The 20,543-nt window shown below is 38.3% G+C and overlaps 1 non-coding gene across 1 annotated transcript; it reads left to right on the top strand.

The window, feature by feature from the left end:
* The first annotated feature begins 18,552 nt into the window (after nucleotides 1-18,552).
* LOC122684008 lies at nucleotides 18,553-18,659 on the top strand. The gene has a single exon (XR_006337905.1). It is a non-coding gene; the product is annotated as a U6 spliceosomal RNA (small nuclear RNA).
* The last annotated feature ends 1,884 nt before the right edge of the window (nucleotides 18,660-20,543 follow it).

Raw genomic sequence — 20,543 nt, 5'->3', positions numbered from 1 at the left:
TTGCTGCCTACTCACTTGTGCTGTTTCTCACCCTGTGATACCCTCCCCAGTGCACCATCTCAGAGTTTCATATATAAGGGTATCCTGATCCTGGACAGAGGTTAAAAGTTCCTCATCCACTCTTTTCCATCTTTCCCAAATCAATCATCTTTATCTTGCGGAAAATGCTACTATTTGCTCTGCATGATCAGCAGCATCAATTAACCCTATTTATAAAATGTACCTTTTACTTTAACTTTGTGAAAATGAAATAGGCAGAAATTTCAAACCTTTTTCTAGTTGTAACAATAGAAAAGAAAATATGTCTGTTGTTCACACACACACACACACACACACACACACACGAGATAATTCTTAGAACAAACAAAAATAATCCTGAGGTAGAGAAAGCTTCTGAAAGTGCTGGAGTAAGAAGATAAACATCACACTAGGAATTTGGCCCCTACCTCACTGGCTGAAAGTGAAAAGTGAAAGCATTAGTTGCTCAGTCCTGTCCAACTCTTTGCGACCCCATGAACCGTAGCCCACCAGGCTCCTCTGTCCATGAGATTCTCCAGGCAAGAACACTGGAGTGGATTGCCATTTCCTTCTCCAGGGGATCTTCCCAACCCAGGGATTGAACCCAGGTCTCCTACATTGCAGGCAGATTCTTTACCATCTGAGCCAGCAGGGAATCCCCACCTTACTGGCTATGTTTCATTATAAAAGAACTAGGTTTCTATTTAAAAAAAAAAAAAGTTTTGATCATAGAATGCTGGAAAAGTTCTGGTTTCCTTTTTACTCATCTGTCTTCCATATCAATAAAGCGTGGGTCACAGACTTTACATGGCCTGTTTTCTGGAAAACAACTCTGGCACACGAAGCTTGGAGAGGAAAGAGGAGACCAGAGAACAGAGCCAGCTTCAGTGAGTCAGAGGCGGAGGAAGGGACTGTGGGAAAAAGAGCTGGCCCCCAGGGCCTTCGGATGCAGCCACCCTTCCAAGCCTCTCATTTATCCTGCAGGAAGGAAGGGGCCAAGCCCTGCTGCCACCAGAGAAGATGAATCAGGATCCCCTTGGGCAGGAACAGCCACATCCCCCCTGGCTTGCCAAAGACAAAGGATGGATTTCAAAGGGTTAGATATGGCAAGTCACCAACCAATCAATCCACATGTTGCTTTTTACAGGAAAAATAATTTAATTTTTTAATAAAAAAAATAGCACATTCATCATACAAAACTCTGCCACTACATAAAAACACAAGGAAGAAAGAATGAGAAAAATCATCTGAAATAGGCATAAAATTTCTTAAGAATCTACTGCATGCCCAGCATTTTATACAATCCTGCTAAAGGCAGTGAAGACACATAAAATGCTCTCAAGGACTTTATAACCTGATGGAACCCTGGTGTTTGAGGCAGTCTCAAACTGGATGACAAAGGAGACCACTAGATTTCCATACTTAAGCCCTCAGAGTTATTTGTCCAGTCAACAGAGGGTTGGCAGAATGCCGCTGCAGAGGGGGCCCTTGGGGCAGCTCCTCTTACTCCTCTCGAGGAAGACAAAGACTTGTAAAGACGACCTTGGGGATAGAGGGCACACGAGGCCTTCTCCCACCTACCTATTTTAAAGGCTTTAAGACACACTGAGGAAGTACAGACACTGAGTTCAAACAATGACTCTGCCATGCATGGTGGTGGTGCTTTAATCACTCAGTCGTGTCCAACTCTCGCGAACCCATGAACGGTAGCCCACCAGGCTCCTCTGTCCATGGGATTTCCCAGGCAAGCATACTGGGTTGCTATTTCCTTCTCCAGGACTGCCATGCATAGGAGGTGACTTTAGACAAATCTGTGAAAGTATCTGATTACTTAAAACAAACCTAATGATGTCCACTTCACAGGATTGTGGTAATATATACTAACTCATCCAGTCCTCACAAAAACTCTATGAGGTTTATTATCATCATTCTATGTATGAGGAAACCAAGGCACAGAAAAATCTGTGTAACTGACCCAAGGCTACGTACACAGTAAGTGGTGGACCCAGGACTTGAACCCAGGCAGCCAAGCTATAGAGCACTCTGTAGCAGTAGTCAGTCACTACTGCCTCTGCCTTTTACTGAATTTAGTAAAAAAAAAAAAAAATCCAATCACTGCCATTTGAATTAAAGTGTGGTGAAGACAGAAGGAATGAAGTTTTACAGCCTAGGGACATAGCATCAAAGAACAGGCTTAAAAAATCTTAAACAGAGTAATAATGACAATGGGCTTCTCAGGTGGCCCTACTAGTAAAGAACCGACCTGCCAATGCAGGAAATGTTAACAGACTCGTGTTCAGTCCCTGGGTCGGAAAGATTCCCTGGAGAAGGGCATGGCAACCCACTCCAGTATTCTTGCCTGGAGAATCGCATGGACAGATGAGCCCCATGGGCGAGCTACAGTTCATCCGGTCGCAAAGAGTCAGACACGACTGAAGTGACTTAACACATACACAATAGTAACGATAGCAGATGTGCTATCAAGTAAAAGGCAACATAACCAAGGGATTGGGAGGAAGGCAAGTGTGTGTGTGTGTGTGTGTGTGTGTGTGTGTGTGTGTGTGTGTGTGTGTGTAAATGATCTCATTTAATCCTCACAATCATTTGTCAGTTATGACATCACTCTACAAATGTGACAACTGGTGCCATGAGGGTTTCAGCACTGAGGTCTATGTGACCAGGCTCTCAACTCTTGGCATGAATTTGTTGAGTCAAAATGGTGTCAGGTAATGTGAAAATAAGAATAAATACAGAAAAGAGATGAAAAATCACAGATCATCTCCCCTACAGTGGGCAATAATGACTGATAGTGACATGGGATGCCTGCGTGCTGATCCTAAGTCAGCCGTAACAAACCATGTGATGATGAGCAAATCACTCTGCATCTGTCTTCTGGGTTTTACATCTAGCAAATGAGCAGGGTGTAATAGGTTTCTGGTCCTTAATCCTTTGGTGATCATAAACCACCCTCATGAATTCAACAAACTCTCCCTCTGGAAAAATGCATACATGAACCTAAGACACCTACCTCTACATTCAATTCAGTAGTGACATCATGTATTATGTATTAGTTGCCAGGTTTTCCCACTGAAATACAACATCCATGAGGGCAAGGGATTTACTCGTCTCTTTCACATATATATTCCCAGTTACCATAACAGTACTGGGCATATCATAAGCTCCCCAAAACTACCAATTGAATGAATAACTAGATTAGGGCTACTGATCTCCTTAATGTCAACCCACATTAACTCTGGCTTAAGAAAACACGAATTAAATTATATCCAACATCCTCTTTCCTTCTGAAAGACCTAAGATTGACTCATATGAAACTGCTTATTCTCCACTACTTCTGATCCAAAAATGGAAATTTCATGTGCTTCAAGCTAATACATTAATTTACAATTTCCCTGACTTGCCTGACTATGATGCTGTACATGTGCCCTTTGATACCTGGTGCTAATCTTCTAGCACTAATTATGTTTATCTGTGATAGCTGCTACTCACCTTGCATTGACCACATGATGAAACCCAGGCAAGCAGATAAATGTATAGTATTTCCTGCTTCTTGTAAATTGCCCATGAATGCAAACAGAGCATATTTCTGCTCAAGTACAATTCAGTTGTAGTTTCTCCTTAAATTACATAATTTGAAATTTATCAGCACTTATATAATTCCAAATGTATCTTTAGTGAGGTAACAACTAAGTAAGTTAAAACTGGATTTAATATAAATAAGGCAGACTTCTGGAATAGTTAAAACAAGAAAATTGTGTTCAACCATAAGCTAAGTTTTTAAAACACATGTCAAGTATAAACTCTGGGTTGGTTAAAATGTAATATAGCTATTCCATTATGTGACTTCTGTATTTTATCATAAAACACTGTGCTTTGCATTTATTCAGCATTCCAGCTATCCTATAACATCCAGTATCCACCACTGAAGATTGTGCACTATGAAATTTTAAGAGTCTCTAGTGACACTTACTTGTAGAAGGCTTTTGATGTGAAAAATTTTAAAGAAGATTGCTTAAACAAATAGAGTACACTTTTATGAGTTAATGCAGTTTAACAATGCTTCTGAAATATGCTACAGAATATGTTGCCTAACTAAGTCTTACCAACTATTTACCAATGGTAATCGCATTTTATTTTGATTTGTGAGAAAAACAAAATGACAATATATCGTAGTTCTGTGTGTGCTAAGACCACTCCTGCCTCTTCTTGACCATAAAGATTTAACGAGCAGTGTTTCAATGAGACCTCAACCAGCTTCTAGCTAAACTGCCTTTTTTCTTCTCTAAAGAACGTTTCCATTCAAATGGGTTGAGGTCAGGTCAGGCAAAATTCAGATTAAAAGAATAAACCAAAGAAATTTCCTGCCAAAAGGGTGAAGAAAGCTACGAGAAGCCGAGTGTGTGGCAATGCCTGCCAGGTAACAGGGGAAGAGAAATGTGGTAGGATATTATAACGTTTAGCATAAGTTCCCCTAAAGAATTCCTACTGTCTGTTATATTCATTAGGAAACCCAAAGTGGGCGGGTGGGGCGGGGGGAAAGTAAAAGGTGTTTTTGTTTTACTTTATTGGCTACATTTTTAAAATATTTGACCTGCCCATTGCTGATTGGAGGTGTCCCAAAAAAATGATAGAAATGAATAAAGAAACAAATATCTGAATCTTAATGTACCCCAAATTCCAGAATGGGGTGCGTGTGTGTGTGTGTGTGTGTGTAGGAGGCACTAAACTAAAAGCAACAAACACTGTAGGCAGAAAAATAAAAATTAAATATATTTATTCTTCAATTGAAGTAGCAAGTAGCAAATTTATCACCATTATGAAGAGGTACTAATAAAAGGAAACAGAAAAACAGAAAAATTAGATTATCTAAGCCAAAATTACCAAACTTTGTATTCTCTCCCCTATCATTCAGTCATAGGGAAGCAAACTCAAAGTTATTTTCTAGAAAACGGATCTTGTCATCATATCACATATCTCTTCAGGTTACTTCTTTCAGAAAGCAATATTATCACCCAATGACTTTAAGCACTCATGCTCCAGAACTTTTAGAGGGAATTACATGTTTGTGGGGGAGATGTAAATCAGATCTACTTATAAACTACACTTGTTAAAAAAAAAATAGTAGAGAAAACTATTGGATAGAATGAAGTTTGAGAATTCTCAGTTATTTTTAATTTACTAAGTCTATATTTACTCCCTTTTGCCACTAATAAGGTAATTAGCTAAACCCGATAAGAGGAAATGTAAACATTATGTTCAGACTTTAAAGCTATATTTCCCCCAAAGAAATGCTTTTCCTAGAAGTAAGTAGAGTTCATATTGTAAAATTATTAACCTACTTTTATGGGTATGTGTTACCAAGTGTTTTGAAAACCAGTGGCCCAGAACTACTTTTTAACCTCTTCTCCTACTTTTCTCTGAACTCCTTAAAGTCATTAAAAATTCTGGAAAAATACAATGAAATTATTTTCTTTCTGAGCATATTGATATTAAAATAGTTTAAAAGTAAAAAGAAGTAAGAGGAAAAAGAGAAAACTAAGAGAGAAAAATGTTTGTTTTTCCTTCATGGACAGGGCCACCAGCAACCACGCAAGTTCTGCTTTTGTGAGGTCTTGTGTGAGAAAGGAAAGTGTGAGAGAATCCAGCATTTGCAAAATCAGAAGCCAGAGCCAGGGCCCATTTGGGACAGTAATGTCCCTCCTCATTATCTTATCTTTCAGTTTGAAAGGAAGCAGAAACAAGGCCAGGGTCCCTGCCTAATCAGTAGCCAGAAAACCAGATGTAAAGGAAATAGACACAATTACCCTGAAGGAAGATTTTTTTTTTTTTTTAAGATGTTACATTGAGAAAAAGGTTACTGATCAGAGCACTTACTTATTTTTTTTTTTAAAAAGGTCTCAAAAATATCAAAGAAAACAAGAGAGAGAAAAGAGGGTACTAAAACATAAAAAATAATCATCATAAGCAAAAAATTAAAAATTAGGTATGCTTATCTCTCAGTTGAACAAATGTATAGTGAAATTACAAATAGGTCCTGAATCAAATGGGAAAGAAAACACAGAAAATTTTTAAAAAGCATATTAAGTCTTTTCCTCACAGTCAAATAGGAAAAGCTATAAAGAAGGAAACTGTTAAAAGTTTGAAAACAGCACAACAGCAAAATAATCTTCCACTTGAAATTGCAAAACTCCATCAGAGAGACCATCTCAGCTTACACTAGAAGGAGGCCCTCGATAGCTGTCTGCAATTGTTCCAGGCTCAGGTTGCCAGGACTCATGGCATAAGGTTGCTTCTTATCCCCAGATCCTGATAGTCAAGGTAAGCAATACCACACTTTTGTATTTGTCCAAAGAGTGAGCAAAAGAACCACTAATGGGAGCTCCCTGATCTAGAATCTCATGGAGCTTGTTAGGAATTCTGATTCCCATAATTTCTCACCAGGGTTTGCTCCATCTCATTATCTGATAATGAGGAAAAGGGATCCACACTTTTATTAATAACTAGTGTCTGTTCCAAAACACATGGCCCTTGAATCTCACCTTAAGAAGCACTGCATTAGAAACTATTAAAAATCCCTCTGCTCATGTGCTATGTAAGTAAGTTCTGTTAGTGAACACAAGACATCTTGGGTGGCTCCCTCAAAAAATGCCACCAGAACAAATCTGCTTGCTCTCATATTTGGGTATAAGATGAAATCCAAAATGTTTTCCAGCAACCTGTACAATTACGCGCAGGCCTCCTATTAAACCCAGAAATTTTGCTGAATTCATCAGACTGCTGCCTTCTTAGATACAAAGGCATGCTGTGCTTTGTAAGCCATTTTCTTAAGATTCTTTAAAAACAATCTATGTACATACTAAAGTACATTTTAGAGGGGAAATATATGCTGCTTGACCAGGTCAACAGATAGGGTTTTAAGTACAATTATTGACTTAATTTGAACGGAAACTTTTACAAATAGGATTCTTTGAAGTTATCACCAAATATTTAAGATCACAAAGAAAAAAATTGGACACACCTATATTTCATTTCTAGTAATGTTCACCTTTCTAAAATTTCTTACTGCTCTATGACCCCAGACTTGACTAGTAAAACTCCCCTGCAGCACAGAGTGTTGCCAAGGATGTATTTATATTTACAAAATCATTAGTACATTATCGAATGCAGATCAAACAGAAAATCATCTTGATTTACTGACTTAAAAGTGGCTTGGAATAGAATATCACTTTCCAAAAGGGGCTTCAGGAGTTACTTCGCTTCTCCAGCAGGGTTAGGGTGTATTATTTTGCGTCAGACTAATCTACCTTTTGGGGCTTCACTGATGGCTCAGATGGTAAAGAATCCACCTGCAATGTGGGAGACCTGGGTTTGATCCCTGGGTTGGGAAGATCCCCTGGAAGAGGGCATGGCAACCCATTCCAGTGTTCTTTCCCCTATGGACAGAGGAGCCTGGCAGGTTACGGTCCATGGGGTCACAAAGAGTGGGACACGACTGAGTGACTAAGCACAATCTTCCTTTTTAAGGATCAAAATGACTCCATCATCACGCTTCTATGTTTTCTTCAATTGTGGAATCTTACAGGGTTTTTGTTGTTGTTGAAGTATAGTTGAAGTTGGTTTCAGGTGTATAACATCATGCTTTAACATTTAAATACATTAGGGAATGGTCACCCCAGTAATTCTAATCACCACCTGTCCTCATACAAAGTTATTACAGTATTATTGACCATATTCCTTTTTTACATTTTTTTTAGTACTCTATGATTGATTGAGAAATCAATGATATATATTTTCTTTAAAATAAGATATAAAGCATTAACAGCCTTAAAGTCTTTGTTTTTTATGACCACAGTGACCTAGTCAAGCATTTCAGTCTTAGTCTATTAGAAGATGTGCTACATTTTATTTATGTTGTTGTTGGAGCCATGAACTGAGTTAATCCCTGTTGTGGGAGACTGAGGTTTATATTTTTATGTTATTCTTTATGCTCCATAAAATCACTTTTCCTGTCTTTTTTTTTACAGTCCAGAGTAACTGCAGCAACTGTTTGGCCTGAATATTTTGAAAGTGTCCTCATATTAAATTTTTTTCCTGTTGTCAGGCTCTATACCATAATGTCAAGACACCCACGACAAATTTTTCTTTGGAAAAGATGATTACAAAATCAACACATACCTTAAAATACTTGAGCATCTCAGAAGGACCCTCTGCACCCCTTAGCCCCTCTCCTACTCTTGATATCTATTAGGATGGTGGCTAGCTGAGGATGGCATTGATCTTAACCCTCAAGGCCTTGGGATGCTTTTGGTCCGTAAATGATATCATCTGTTTCCTGCTTTAGCAGGAAATAGACTGTGCTTTAGTTTCAAAGGTCTCTTATCTCTTGGACATGTGTCTACTGCCACTCTCCTGGTAATTTTTCTAACTGGGACCTCATCTTGACCTTAAGTTTTCATTTATTCTCTGGCCCTTCTTACTCAGCAACAATCTCCTGCTTTTGATCATCAGTTTCATCTATCCCTAGCACTCTGGCTCTGCTGGTCCAACCTTTTAAGTCTTAAATACCATACAGCATCCTTATCTATGACAGTCCAACTCTACCATCTGCTTTCAAATTCTGCTCCCAAACCTTCTCATGCCTCTCTTCTCAGCTCCACAATATCCATTACCTTCCTCGTGGCTCTTGTTCTAAACTTTAGTTTTCTTTTCCCAGCCACTTTCCTAGTATTTGCCTGATAAACTTCTGACCAGTGAAGCTACTAATAACAGAAGCAAAGATCCACTGTACCAAGAAAAATACATGTAAACCTGGGAAGAATACTGAGATAGAATTTTGAGAGAAGTTAAGAGTTAAGCTTCCAAAAAAAATTAAAGCTATACATATAAACAATTAAATTGAGCTTTTTTGTACACGAACCAGTTTAATTATTCTGATGTATTCTTTAGTAAAAATAAATACCAAGTTAGTAAAAACAAGAAACTAAAGATAAAATTAGCAAATAACTAAAAGTAAAATTAGTTATTCACCAACTTGAGGGATTTTTAAACCAATGTTTTACAGGTAATTTGATCAGAACAGACAAACGTGTTTGTACATTTGTCCTAGTCTCAAAAATACGTAGACAGCATAACCACGAGTCTGATACAAGGGTGTTTTTAAACTATTAAATGTTAGACAATTAATTACTCAGTCAGTAATAATAAACCAGGTACTTTTCAACTTTTCCAGTTACAAATACATTCCTATATACATATCCTGTTTATTTTATTACTGTTTCATTCCCTAACAATATCTAGCCTGACTTTTAATTCATGCTAAAAACACTAATGCCAACACCCACTACTTTGCATACCACCGTGGTTTTCTATATGCTGTCTGCCCAAACAGAGAGTGATTGTGGAAGTAAAGATGCCATCTCCAATGAAATAAACACTCATAACAATGAGGAAGCGAACTGCACTCAGAAAAAAATGAAGAGATGGAATCAATCACCTTGCCTTACTAGCAGTCTGCTGAATACACTGATCTTATATGAAATACATGTTTTTGGACTTGACCTTTCTCTGAAGAGCTAGAAATATTTTAGGGGGAGTTACCATATAAGTGGTAGTTGAAGTCATGGGGTTTGATAATATTTTAAAAGACACACACACTGTGGAGCATTAAAAGACAAATCCAGGTTGGATTAGTAGACCATATACATATGTGGAACAGGCAGGGTCTTTAATGGTCTTCACAAAATCACAGCCAACTCCTGAAGTCAAAAGGCCTGTCTCTAGTGCACACACACACACACACACACACAAATTGAACTATCCTCCTAAATTACTTATACACATAAAAAAAAAAGTATGGCAGATTTCCTAAAGACTACAAGACTATTGAAGAAAGGGGCAAAGTGAAGCCATCATAAATATGGGTGGAGTTAGGAGTAGGCACTTAAAACCACTGTGGTGAAATTTTTGAATAACATAAGAACCAAAAGTAAATATTCTCAAATTTTATGGATTTTTTTTTTATGTGCTGTGTGGGTACCACATATACATACACAAGACTATACAACTGTGTTCTTAGCTCTACCTAGATATTTAATGGCCTTAGCCTAAGGTAAAATTGTAATGTGGTTAAAACATGACCCTGGTACTTTAGAAAAATGGAATTTAAACTATTTGGAAGTCATTTAATGACTGAATGAACATGAATCTGAGCAAACTCCGGGAGATAGTGAAGGGCAGGGAAGCCTGGCATGCTGCAGTCCATGGGGTTGGTCACAAAGACTCGGACGTGACTTAGCGACTGAACAACATAATTAGTTTTACAGATGAGGACACTAAGAATCAGTAAGAGGAAAAAATATCACATCAACTATACGTCAGTTTAAAACAAAAAACACACACAATACCTCAAGTCTCTCACACAGACAACTGCTTCCTCAATCCTTGTGACATTTTCTTTTTAATGACAGAAAGCAGCAGTCTTTTGAGACACTCACCAGGGTGAAGGCCACATCTGCGTGTGATTTGCATATGCTCCTCTGGCCTGGCATGCTGGCTAATTTTAAAGTCCAGACTTGGTTTTCTAATGACAGAATGCCAAAGACTGACATCTTTCTCGTAAATGTAGCATCATCTGCCATTTATTGAGGATTAAATGTGCCTGGCATTGTGCTAGGCACTTCATTCGCATCACCTCATTTCATCCTTACAGCAGTCTTGCATTGGATAGTGTTACCCTATTTTACAGGTGAGGACAGTGAAGTTGAGAAAGTAAATAGTATGCCACAGATATTATATTGAGTGATAATAAAATCAAGACTGAAACCCAGGTCCACCTGATTACCATGCCTTCTCTGTGCTTCTTCCATCACTGGGTTCTATTATGGAGCCCAGGGAAAATAGAGGGGAGACAGAAGGCAAAGAAAGTCAGTCAGTCACAACCACTGCTCTAAGAGGAAAGCTGTAGCAGTCATCCTGGCACTGCTACAAGGCTTGTTTTCAGTCAGGAGAATGGCAGGCAATGATGTTCCAGCACTAATAAATGTTCACTTGATGAGAAACAGTGGGAGACATTACAACAAGGGCTCTCACGATAATCACCAAGTTCCATTTTACCAGAGACGACTTCAGGGGCCTCCTTCATCAACTTGATGGGTGGAACAAGACAGCCTCTAAAAATTCTAGTGATCTTGAAAAGAAGTAAATATCAACTTGGGATATTGCCTTAGCAAAATGATATATCCTAATTTGAGAATTAAATCCAGTCCAACATGGGTTTTTGTAACAAATTCTCAAACCCCACAAGATTAGGAAATGTTATCCGTAAGCCAATGGGGACAGCTGGAAAGAAATACTTTGGGCCTGAGCAACTTCTTTGATATGCCCTGATTTCCAGGAGCGTTGAGAAATGGATTCCACCTTAATAAATACCACGTGTCAATTTAACACGGATTCTGGAAAGTAATTAAGGGTAGGCAGAATCAGATCCAAGGAGTTATTTTAGTTTCAGTAGGAGTTATAAATTTTAATTTGCCAATATTCAAAAATATACCCTGGAATATGGCCAAGGAAAGAGATGATGTTTGCCCTTCAGTCTTTCCACAAAAGTTCAAGTATCCAAATCCCTGTGAAAGAGTCTTGCCAGCTGACATGCTCAGTTCTGTCACTCCCTGACTTAGAACCCTTCAATAGTCACCCACGGCATTTAGAATCAAGTCCAAACTCTTGAACGCAGATTTTACAACTCTCCCTTACTGCCTCCTCTTTATTTTTAGACATCCACTCATTCTACTGTCCAGTTATAGTCAATTTCTTTCCAAATTCTGTCTCTTCTCCAAGCCTTGGCTCACGCTACCTCTCCTGCTGGAACATTCCTGGCTGCAATGGTCCCCTCTTGCCATTAGCTATTACCCATACAGCCACTGAAGGCTGGCTGAGTCCCACCCATCCTTCACTCCAACATCACTTTCTCCAGGAGCTCTTACTGACTCCCTGCTTCCTCTGTACTTATCATAGTTCATCATAATTTCTTGTTATATGGTTTCTTTGCCAGGTGGACTGTAAGTTTCATGATGGAAAAGACATGCTGCCAACTAGCAGATATTTGTCAAGTGTCCACACTCTGCGAGACATTGGAGATAGTATGGTCCTTTAGACATATAAGATCCTATGTCTGTCTCACCCACTGCTACATCCTAACATGAAGCAAATGCTTTTCCTCTCAGGTAAGATGTATTTATGATATAGGTTGCTTGTAGGTATATCATGGATCTTTTCATTGCCTGAATATATATGAGGTAGGACAATTTCTAGATGATAGACTCTTGCTCTCCTAGAGAATGGAATCAGAGTGATCCAGAGGAGAGCCATTAGAGACTGCCCCTGCCTGAACTAAATCAGGCCGTGTCAATGGTTGAATACTTTGGGGGATCTTTGGAACACTATTTGACAAGCCCTGTTCCATAATCAAGACACTGTCTGTCCTCCTAGAATCTGAGTATGAATAGCGGTCATCTTGATAGCATTTCTTTTCCATTAATACTGAAATTATTAGCTAGCACTGTCATAAAGTTACTTTGTTGTTGGAGAGCTAATTTACTTACAGAACTCCTGGTATGTGATATATATGGCAAAAGATCCATAAAATTACAAAAATAAAGCAGTCTGGATATATCATTATTGAAGGCTGCTGCCACTTCTACCCAGAAAGTTTAAATTTTGCCCGAGTCCCAATTTAGATTCCATTTCTCAGTTAGCACCTGAACTGAGGGTAGCATCTCATTTAATTATGCAAATGTATTGCTATGTAAACTCAGGCCATCAGTGAGAATGAACTCAGATAACAAATTAATCCCTCAGCATTCTGGACTCTGAAAGTTCTTTTCCTCGCTAGTATAATCTGTTCTGCTTTATCAATTCAGAAACTATTTCATTTGTCATAGATGTACTGAGGTGAGGGAAGTTATTAGCATGGAGACTACTGACTGTCTAATTTCCTGTTACAGTAAACGCAATTCATGCTTGTAAGAATCTTCACCCAATACCAGTACCATTTTACATTTGCCCCTGAATCTAAGAACCACTTGTAAAATGGAAGAGGTTGGAAGAGAGGGAGAGAGAGAGAAGCTGAAGAAAGAAAATTGTAAAGTATTATATCACATGCTTGCAATGAGAATGCATGAGCCGACACTGCAGGGTGGGGTGGGGGTACTTGGAGAGACTGCCTCTTGGTCTTGAGTCCACCAGAGAGAAATGAATGATTCATTAAGAGAGGAATTGTGGACTTCTGAATATGCATGTTAAGTTTATCTTCTTTTCCAAATCTTTTTTAAAATTACAGTGTAGGAAAAAGTATTGATGCTTGTAAGTAGATGCAGGCCTGGTTACTGACTGAATAAAGTAGAGGAAATGACAATCTTAGTATCTGCATGTGAAAACCCCTCCCCCATCCAAATGAGTCATTTCACTCAGCGGAACCTTGAGGGGCTCAGGGTTAGGGCCACTAACATCAGGGCAGGCAAATCTTTGGGGAGATACCACGTTGAAAACAGGGGGACTCTTCAAAGTCTACACACTAAACAGAAGGATCTTTCAAAAAGGCAATTATTAATCATAGGTAAAGATAAAAGTTGTCTGAGAAAGGAACCCAGAATAGCAAAGATTATTATTTACATAAACATAATAATGTTGACATGCTTATTTAACCAAGATGTACCTTAGAACACTAAGGGGAGGCTGATGAGATGGCATCTTGGAATGTTGGTGATGACACGGGGTGTGCTGGGAAGGACAAAATTTTAACTATGACAACAGGAACTCAGTAAATCATATCTAAAATGGATATCAAGAAATACAGAAATATCATTTGTAAACACGGAGGAAGCAGCAGGAGGAAAATTTCTAAGCGTTGAACGTTGTTGCCTCTGGGGCATAGATTAGAGAAGGGACAGTTTTTCAACAAGAAAGCTTCTATGATTTCACTTATTATGTGCATGTATTATTTGGATAAAATTTTTTTAACAAGAGAAGGGCCTTTGGGTTGCTGGAATAATAAGAATATTAGCCTGAAAGAAACCTTGATTCTATAATTTTACATACACAGGGTATCAGGACCTCCTTGGTATGTATATAGGATATATATAATCATGACTGAACTGGTGCATCATTAAAACCACTATAATCATTTTACAGTAAAAAGGAGATGGCACAAAAATTTAGGCCACAAAAATGTTATACTTTGATTCTTTTGTAAACCTCAATATAGTATCGAAGTTTCCTTCCAAGGATCGTTTGTGTCTCGTGGACTTCTGTATTTCCAGGACCTAGCTGCGGTCCATGGGGTCACGAAGAGTTGGACAGATAACTGAGCAACTGAACTGAACTGAGCACAGTGTCTGGTTAACATGGACCCCTTAGAAGTAGCTGTTGAAGAAAATGTACAGAGGTTGCAGCTGAGGTAGTCAATAATAAATCACTGCTGAATTAACTGAAGGGGGTGGGAGAGAAGAGAGGAAGGAAGTTCTAAGGAAGACAACTTGCAAAAGGCCAAATACAACTGGGAGCCATGCCAAACTTTCTCCCATTTAACGAATCAAAATCAGAGTGAAGTCAAGGTCAAACCACTAAGAAAGGGAGATGAGTAAAGTAAGTTTAAGGTGGTAAACTTGTGAATTTCATTTGCTCAGTAAGCACTTTGTGTATAAAGCAGGTGGAGCTTATGAACCAAGAGGGCCATTCCATATCCCACACATGCCATATTGGTTGATATTTTTTTTTTTTGGTTGATATTTTTAAATGTAGAAAAACAGTATTCAACATTCAACTTGGATGGTTAAGAAAATGTTAAAAAGTCTGCGTCATTTACATGACACAGTCAATCACATTCAAAATATGATTTTGAAAAAAGAGAAGTTATCTAAGTAGAAAAACAACTTTTATATTTAAGATCACGTATTAGTTTGCTAGGGTTGCTATAACAAACTGACAAACTTATGGCTTAAAAAACAAAAATTTATTGTCCCTGTTTTGGAGGCTAGAAGCCTGAGATCAAGGTCTTGGCAGGGCTTGGTTCTTTCTGAGGACAGAGTGGAAGCCTCTTCCAGGCCTCTCCGCTGGCTGCTGGGGTTTCCTTGGTTTGTAGATGCATCATCCTAATCTCTGCATTCACATTCACATGGCATTGTTTCTATGTCAGTGTATGTGTCCAAATTTACCCTTTTTATAAGGATACCAGTCATACTCAATTCCCTGGTGACTCAGATGGTGAAGAATCTGACGGCAATGCAGGAGAGCCTGGTTCAATCCCTGGTTCAGGAAGATGCCCTGGAGAAGGGAATGGCAACCCACTCCAGTATTCTTGCCTGGAAAAGCCCATAGACAGAGGAGCCTGGTGGTCTACAGTCGGTGGGGTTGCAAAAAGTTGGACATGACTGAACGAATGACACTTTCACTTTCATACTCCAGGGTGACTTCGTATTAATTATATCTGCAACAGCCCTATTTTCAAATAAAGTCACTTTCTGAGGTACCAGGTTTAGGACTTCAACATACGATTTGGGGGGGCATAATCTATAGTCTTCTCTAGTCTAGGTTTTCCAGAATAATAATCTTTTTTCTCCCAAGTACTTTGATTCTAAGTACAGCTTTTATACATTTCACTATGCCTCCCCAAACCTACCTAACAAACAAGCAGACTATACAGAAGGGTGGATGGCTGGATAAATGGATGTACCTGATTGTGACTGTTAGGCCGAGGTGAGCCCAGAAGATGGTGTGGGTCCTTGAGAACCAAAACTATTAATAATAGACCAAGGGTCTCTTCTTGATGAAAGCACTAAAAAGGGGGGTAAATGAGAAATTTAGAATTGTGGATTGGGAACCAATAGCAGAAGATCCAGCTTACACAATCAAAGATCACAAAGCCAAAAAGGAGGGCCAACAACTGGCACTTGGGACAAAATTAAAAACCCTAAGCACTTAAGAGCCAAAGAGAAGAGAACAGAACAGAACACAACAGAATGAGTAGTCAAGTTGAAGAAACTATGAGGAAACACCTTAGAGTCAAGCTATTACCTGTGATTGTCCTTTATGTGCCCTTTGACATGAGGAAACTTAGATTTGCAAGGCCAGGACCAAAGGGCATAATACTACTAATAATTTTTCTATCTAACAATGAAATTTATGATTTTCATATCAATTTTATATTTATAAAGCTTAATGTAAAAGTGTATCTGAAGTTAGCCTTTGCCTTGAGTGATTAAAACTAAGGAAGAGAGAACCACAATTTGTATATTCTGTGCCCCAGAAAACTCTTGTATGGCTTTAAGTAGCAGGAATCACTTAAGATCAGAGAAGCCAGAGCTAAAGGAATCATGACCATTACTACCAACATCTCTCAAATCACACCACACTATAAACTACATGTAATCCTGGCCCACATGAACACCAGGCTATTTCAGAATTATGAGACAGAGATGAAAAGTTATATCCATATGAAGGCTGCACTTCAAAGTCACCCCCTGAATAAACTGTTTTATTTCACAATAGTTTAATATAACTGCAGAGGTCCTACTTTGGAACTTACATCACAACGAGTATTCCAGGGTGAATCTTATTCTACAAAGTACTCAGGCTATGCCAGAAATGTCACTTACTTTATTTTCTTAAATTTAATTAAATCTAACTCAGAATACCTCAGAAGAGGTTTCTTCCTATACCATTCCCTTCTACCCACCACAATCATATGCAGAACTTAGAAATGCTACATAGTACAAATATTTGTAGGCTTTCTCAGGTTTTGGGGACACACTGGTAACCCTAATATTATCTCTGTCCCAAGTCCTCATTCATGGTTAAACCTCTGTGCTTTCACTGGGCATAGGAATCTTGACCAAGGCTGGAACTGTCAATACCCAAGACCCAGTATCCATATGAAACTATGCCTTCTGTTATCATGAAGGACTTGGCCAACCATCTGGGTCACTTTTAGAGGAATAAATCATAGGTCCCAACCCCCAGAAAAATCTGAATATTTTCATCCATTCTGCAGCCTGGTTTCACTTCTTGCTTTGAGTCTCTCTAGTTCCTCCATGTGCCTTTCCATTACTAGTGAAAGTGAAAGTCACTCAATCGTGTCCAACTCTTTGTGACCCCATGGACTACAGAGTCCATGGAATTCTCCAGGCCAGAATACTGGAGTGGGCAGACTTTCCCTTCTCCAGGGGATCTTCCAGGGATTGAACCCAGGTCTCCTGCATTGCAGGCAGATTCTTTACCAGCTGAGCCACAAGGGAAACCCATTACATTCCATTATTAGTACTCTTCATTACGTAGCCCATGCTCCCAAAATTACAAATATGCCAAAGTTAGAAAGAGAGTTTGTGTACAGGAAACCCTGTTCAGTGAAAAAACAAAAAGCCTCTCTAAGACAAAAGAACAAAAAGAGCACATCTACCCTCTAGGAACTAGGAAGGAAAAAATATCCCTAGAATTAAGCACAAGTTAATATCTCAATACAGTATCACTATAATTTCCAAATTCCATTTAAAAAGTAACATTTTTATATTATAATTACATTCAATTCTTTTAATAAAGTAGTAATGATCATCAGAATGCCACCATGAGAGCATTCCTTGAGTGCAAATCCAAAACAAGAGATTCGATAAATTATCTGAATAATAGCAATATTATCATTGAATTTAATTTTCAAGAATGATTTATCATTGAATATTATCACTGAATTTAATTCTCAAGAGTGATATTTTAAGAGATGCCTGCTGGTTCAATAAAAAGTTAATTTCAAGTAGCTGACGTTGTCATGAATTTATTTATTCATTAACTACTTAAGTCATTTCAATCAAAATCATAAGTAGAATTCCTTTCCCTATCTCTTGGTTTTTATCTGAAATTTCCTTTTCCTTTCAGCATTTCACCACTCAGTCCCTCAATGCCTGCACTTCTTCTATCACTACTTCTAGATGCCAAGACTGATTACTATAAGGAATGAATAATTACTACGTTCCCAGAACAAGCAGTAACAGAATCCAAAGCTGGCCATATGAGCAATTATACAAAGAGAAACTATGAAACATTGCTGAAAGTGTTCAACAGCCTATGTTGAAGACTTTATATCGTTAAGATGGCAATACTTCCCAAATTTATCTATAAATTCAATACAATCTGAATCAAAATTCCAACTGGTTTTTCTGTATAAGTGAGTAAGCTGATCCTACAATTAATATGAAAATACAAGGGATCCTAAACAGCCAAGTCAATCTGGAAAAAAACATAAATAGAGAATTTTTGAGACATTTTCTGATTTCTAAATTATAGCAATCAAGAGGCAGTACAAAGCTACAGTAATCAAGATAGTGTGGTACTGGCATAAGGAGGGGCATATAGACCAATGGAACAGAATTAAGTGTTCAAAAATAAATCCATATATGTATGTGCAGTTGACTTTCAATAGGAATGTCAGGGCCATTCAAAGGGAGAAAAATCATCTTTCTAAAAATACAGCTAGTGCTCGCTTCGGCAGCACATATACTAAAATTGGAACGATACAGAGAAGATTAGCATGGCCCCTGCGCAAGGATGACACGCAAATTCGTGAAGCGTTCCATATTTTTCTGTGGGAGAATGTGAGGGTGGGATGTTTCAAAAGAACAGCATGTATACTATCTATGGTGAAACAGATCACCAGCCCAGGTGGGATGCATGAGACAAGTGCTCGGGCCTGGTGCACTGGGAAGACCCAGAAGAGTCGGGTGAAGAGGGAGGTGGGAGGGGGGATCGGGATGGGGAATAAGTGTAAATCTATGGCTGATTCATATCAATGTATGACAAAACCCACTGAAATGTTGTGAAGTAATTAGCCTCCAACTAATAAAAAAATTAAAAAAAAAAAAAAAAGATGATCAGAGAATAAAGCAATGTGAAATATTTCAGAAAAAAAAAATAAATAAAATAAAAATAAAAATACAGCTAGGAAACCTGGATATTCACATTTGAACAAATGAAGTTGGAACCCTATTCACATCATATACAAAAATTAATTCAAAATCGATCATAGGCCTAATCATGAGTTAAAACCACAGAACTGTATTTCTGTGTCTCTTTTTCTGTTTTGCATATAGGGTTATCATTACCATCTTTCTAAATTCCATATATATGTGTTAGTATGCTGTAATGTTCTTTATCTTTCTGGCTTACTTCACTCTGTATAATGGGCTCCAGTTTCATCCATCTCATTAGGACTGATTCAAATGAATTCTTTTTGACAGCTGAGTAATATTCCATGGTGTATATGTACCACAGCTTCCTTATCCATTCATCTGCTGATGGGCATCTAGGTTGCTTCCATGTCCTGGCTATTATAAACAGTGCTGCAATGAACATTGGGGTGCATGTGTCTCTTTCAGATCTGGTTTCCTCAGTGTGTATGCCCAAAAGTGGGATTGCTGGGTCATATGGCAGTTCTATTTCCAGTTTTTTAAGGAATCTCCACACTGTTTTCCATAGTGGCTGTACTAGTTTGCATTCCCACCAACAGTGTAAGAGGGTTCCCTTTTCTCCACACCCTCTCCAGCATTTATTGCTTGTAGTCTTTTGGATAGCAGCCATCCTGACTGGCGTGTAATGGTACCTCATTGTGGTTTTGATTTGCATTTCTCTAATAATGAGTGATGTTGAGCACCTTTTCATGTGTTTGTTAGCCATCTGTATGTCTTCTTTGGAGAAATGTCTGTTTAGTTCTTTTGAACTCTGTGGGAGAATGTGAGGGTGGGATGTTTCAAAAGAACAGCATGTATACTATCTATGGTGAAACAGATCACCAGCCCAGGTGGGATGCATGAGACAAGTGCTCGGGCCTGGTGCACTGGGAAGACCCAGAGGAGTCGGGTGAAGAGGGAGGTGGGAGGGGGGATCGGGATGGGGAATAAGTGTAAATCTATGGCTGATTCATATCAATGTATGACAAAACCCACTGAAATGTTGTGAAGTAATTAGCCTCCAACTAATAAAAAAATTTAAAAAAAAAAAAAAAAAAAAAAAAAAAAACCACAGAACTCTTAGAATAAAACATAGATGTAAACCTACATGACCTCAGATTAGCAGTTTCTTAAATATAACACCAAAAATGCAACAACCAAATGAAAATAGAAAAATCAGCCTTCATCAAAATTATAAATTTTGTGCTTCAAAAGACACTATCAAGAAAGTAAGAAGACAACTCATAGAATGGGGAAAATAATTGAAAATTATATATAAATGATATGGGTCTAATATATAAAGAATTCTTAGAATTCAATAGTAAAATGACAGCCCAATACAAAAAAGGACAAAAGATTTAAATAGACATTTCTCAGAAGAAGATATTCAAGTGGCCAATAAGCACAAGTTGCTCGCTATCATTAGTCACTTGGAAAATGCAAATCAAAACCACAGTGAGACACTACTTACACCCACTCAGTCACTCAGTCGTGTTTGACTCTTTGCCACCCCATGGACCG

Source organism: Cervus elaphus, chromosome 25 (genome assembly GCF_910594005.1).
Source record: "Cervus elaphus chromosome 25, mCerEla1.1, whole genome shotgun sequence".
NCBI lineage: Eukaryota > Metazoa > Chordata > Mammalia > Artiodactyla > Cervidae > Cervus > Cervus elaphus.
Note: the sequence above shows the minus strand (reverse complement) of the source record. Positions and strands in the feature narration are given on the sequence as shown.